Source organism: Sinocyclocheilus rhinocerous, unplaced genomic scaffold, assembly GCF_001515625.1.
Source record: "Sinocyclocheilus rhinocerous isolate Xijiao unplaced genomic scaffold, SAMN03320098_v1.1 scaffold1238, whole genome shotgun sequence".
Lineage (NCBI taxonomy): Eukaryota > Metazoa > Chordata > Actinopteri > Cypriniformes > Cyprinidae > Sinocyclocheilus > Sinocyclocheilus rhinocerous.
The window spans coordinates 1,110,180-1,114,571 of NW_015662954.1; positions in this window are offsets into that span (position 1 = coordinate 1,110,180).

Here is a 4,392-nt window from a genome sequence, read left to right on the forward strand (position 1 = left end):
TGAAAGCAAGTCTACTTATTGAACTGCTATGCTATATAAGTTTCAAATGATCAAGTCTTGAAAGTTAAGTTGTGTTCTTGCTAGGCCTCAAAATATGAGAAATAGTATGTAGTATAATCATGGTAATATTTGCATTTTGTATCCAAATGTCCACTTTCATATAGGACAATTGAGGATAATTCAATTATTTTAAATATTGAATTAAATTAACCACAGTTGGGCCCAAAGCATCTAAGACCACACTGAAAAATCTGAGATTTGTAGTTTTTAGGGATAATAATAATAATAAATGTAAATAAAAAAATCCCAAAATTAAATATTAAAATCATGCAAATATTTGCATTTTGTATCGAAATGTAATTTTTATAAAGGATAATTAATTAAAATAAATATAAATATATTAAAAAGTATATAAATATAATAATAAAATTTAAACTAAAATGAAATAATTCAATATGTCTTTCAATATGTAATTCAATTATCTTTTAATACATACACACACACACTGTATATATATATATATACAATGAAGCATAAAAAAACACAGAAATTAAATATTGTAATCATGCAAATATCATGAAAAAATCTGAAACTTAAATATTTACTTCAATGTTTGACTCATATTCTGCACCCTGTATTTTCAATGAAGGATTTTTTTATTTTTTTAAAATTGGAACCAAAAAAAATCATGCAAATACACAATATAATATTACATAGTCCCTTTAGCACCATTTTCCCCGCTCTGCGTTAATATTAAATCAGTCAGTCATATTTCTCCAGTTGTGTATTATTTCATCAGTCACCATTGGTAACTAGGACACACTAAATTGTTTAATAACAGACTTTAGCTTGTTCTCACGCACATGTCGTGTCGGAGCCGTGCACGAGTTGCCCCCGCACCAGCCCTTAGCTCTGAGCGCTCGAGGAGTAAGAAAGCATTGATTTCTTTGCTATCAGTCTGAGAAAAGCCGTTTTCTTGCTGGAAACTAAAACTGAATTATTTATTTCCTCATTCAATTTTTATTGCGCTCTCCTGGTGGAAAAATAATGCTTCCTCAATTAGACGGTGTCTCTCCCCCACTATCCTGCTATCTTGCCTCTTTCTGCCGTGGTCTCGCTCTCCAGCTCTCCTCTGGATGGTTAAATGTGGACAGAGCCTGAGCGTCGGAAGTCATGGAGTGTGACAAAGAGCCACACACGGAGAGGAGAATTAGATCATGTAATCTGAACTGCTGGCACTGGTGTAACTATAACTAACTGTATTACACACTGGCCATCTGTAGCCATTACGTTCTAGTGCTTGACACTGTACTAATGTCTAAACAGAGAAGGGAAAATGGCATTTGGAAGTGCAGGTTTATGGCCATAAACAATTATACAACAGTTAGTTCCAGTCCTCTAATTTGATTGGCAAAGCAGCGATCCAAGAGTGCTAAATGTATATGAGGAATATTTTGGGTTGAATTCAACCGATAGGGCATGTTGATTACCATAAAAATTTGCAGGAATAATATTGATTTGTCATGGAAAGTCATTACTTTTTTACATTATTATTTTGATGTAATTTGTTTTGCTTTTTTTTTCTTTAGAAAAATATGCACCTCAAAAATTTTGCACAAGTCCTAAGAAAGAGTATTAAGAAAGTGGGGTCCAGTATTATTTTGGTATTGTTTATATACTATTATAGGATTTATTAATATTTTAAATTAGCTTTTTTAAAAAATATATTTTCATTTTTTTATTTTAATTTTAGTTTAAACTGTAGTAAATTTGTTATGTGCTTTTGTCATTTTTATTTCTATTTATTTTATTTCAGTTTTAGTTTAAATAATCTTAGTACTCTAACTCCTTTATTTTAGTTTTTAGTACATTTTGTATATTTTCATCTAATATCTAATATTTTATTTAACAAAATGCATGTAAACTTGATGTCAGTGAAATAAAAATTGCTTACTAACCTTTTCTGTATAAAGTCAAATCCAATTTTAAAACTTAATGGTGTAAAAATGAGAAATGACTATACAACTGATAATTTGAAGATCTTTACAACTCAAATAATACATAAGATTTAAAAAAAGAATTAAAGTGTTTATATAAAATGATGTTATTTTATATATTTATGTTATTTTACTATCATTGTGATACGCTTTATTTATATTTTTATTTCTTTTTATTTTTATATTTTTCGTTTTAATTTTAGTTAAACTTCAGTAATTTTGTTGTGTAGTTTTTTTTTTTCATTTTTATTAGTTTTTGCTTTTTTAAATAAGCCTACATAGTTTTTATTAATGTTTAAGTCAGATTTAGTTATTTTAGTACATCAACTTAAACTACAGAAAAAGAGAAATTTACTTTGGCATCATGGCTGAAATAAAGTAAGTTTAATTAAAAATATATATATTTTATTATACTTCAGTTAACATTTATTTTATCGCAAGTAACACAATTTTTTATACATTTTTGTGGTTTTACTTTTAGTTTTATTTATCTATAACTACAATGCATTGAACCCGAAATATTCCTTATCAACTTTATTTATAGAACTGTCATATAAAAGCAATATGTGACCCTGGAGCACAAAACCAGTCTTAAGTCGCTGGGGTATATTTGTAGCAATAGCCAAAAATACATTGTATAGGTCAAAATTATAGATTTTTCTTTTATGCCAAAATCATTAGGACATTAAGTAAAGATCATGTTCCATGAAGATATTTTGCATCATAACAAACTATACACCAATGGAAAGCATTTGAGATGGTGTATAAATCTCAATTTCAAAAAATTGACCCTTATGACTGGTTTTGCGGTCCAGGGTCACATATTACCTGTGGCCGACTCACAGCTGCACGAGATACAGCACTACAGCATGATTGCCAGTGTGATATTGCTTAAACAAAAAGATTTAAATCAGGATGTCAGGTGCCTCTGGGTAGAGGGGGTAGAATAAAAACAGAAAGGCATTGTGGGTGGATGGTGAAGGATACAGAGCGAGAGAGAGAGTTTGTCTGCTCACCCCCCTGGTTTAGACAAAGCTCTCCTGGTGTCCTCTGCATTCAAACCTGGCTACAAGAACTGATGGGTGATCACAGCCAGAGCGGCCTCTTTGACCCCCGCAGGTGCTTGGGTGATGTGGTCAGGTGTGCATAACAGCACGAAAATGAAGCAGCTTGATGAGAGAGAGAGAGAGAGAGAGAGAGAGAAGGTGGGAATGAAGCAATGGCTAATGGCGACTAAGAAACAGCAGCGGGCTCTCCAGGCAAGAGATGAAATATTTGCATTTCTGCCTGGTCCCTGGGCTGCAGGCCTACACTCTATTTATATGGAAATGAGTTTGTCTTTGCTAAGGTGTGGATGGAGAGAGAGAGGGAGGGGAGAAGGGGAGTGAGCTTTTTCTTCACTTGTCATTTAAGAGAATTTTAGAATATGAAATTCTAGAACATTCGCAATGCTTTTAACTTCTGCAATGCAACAGAATATAAAGTTAATAGTGGAACAATATAAATAAGGAAATAATTTTGACCTGCTTTTTAATAATAATACATTTTTTTATTTTTTGTATACATTTATTTTAAATAATTTGACAATTTATGTATGTATGTACAGTGTGTATATATATATATATATATATGTGTGTGTGTGTGTGTGTGTGTGTGTTTAATATATTACAAATATAAACATTTATATTTTATGTTAACAGTTTAAAAGTTTTAAAAACAAAATACGCACCAATAAATTGTGTATGATATATGTATGATTATTAAGAAAGTAGGGTCAATTTTATACTTTTTCATGCACCCGAATTTTACTGGATTTTTAAAAAAGTTAATTTTTTTATTCATCAGTAGAAAATAACAGTTGTTTTAGCAAAGAAAGTTATTACATTTTGATCTAAGATTATGAAATTAAAATTTAAAATTTAAAAGTCAACATGAATGTTAATACACATTTTTATTGTATTTTTTTTTTGTATTTGTATTATTGTATATGTATATTGTTTTATTTGTATTATTTTATTAATACAAAACTTCATTTGAAGCGTCAAATTACTTTCAAAAGGTGGTTTACTCTATTTTAATCGCTATCATACACATCGTACACACAGTTTATATCTGAACTATAAACTTTTATCCCAGTACTTCTGTGATTTGAATGTAACACAGAAATAATGATACTGTGTGGCTGAAAAGACTGTGAAGCTGTTTCATTCTTGACAGATGACAGCTGCTCTCTCTAGGTCAATGGCAGCGTGAACGCAAATGTAAATGTTCAAATCACACTGGTGTGATCATACTCCACACGGACGAACCAAATGATCACAACATTGATCGCACATGGTTGAGGAATAAAACAGACGAATCATTGTAATTTAGGAATAGAATCTTGTTGGTGTCT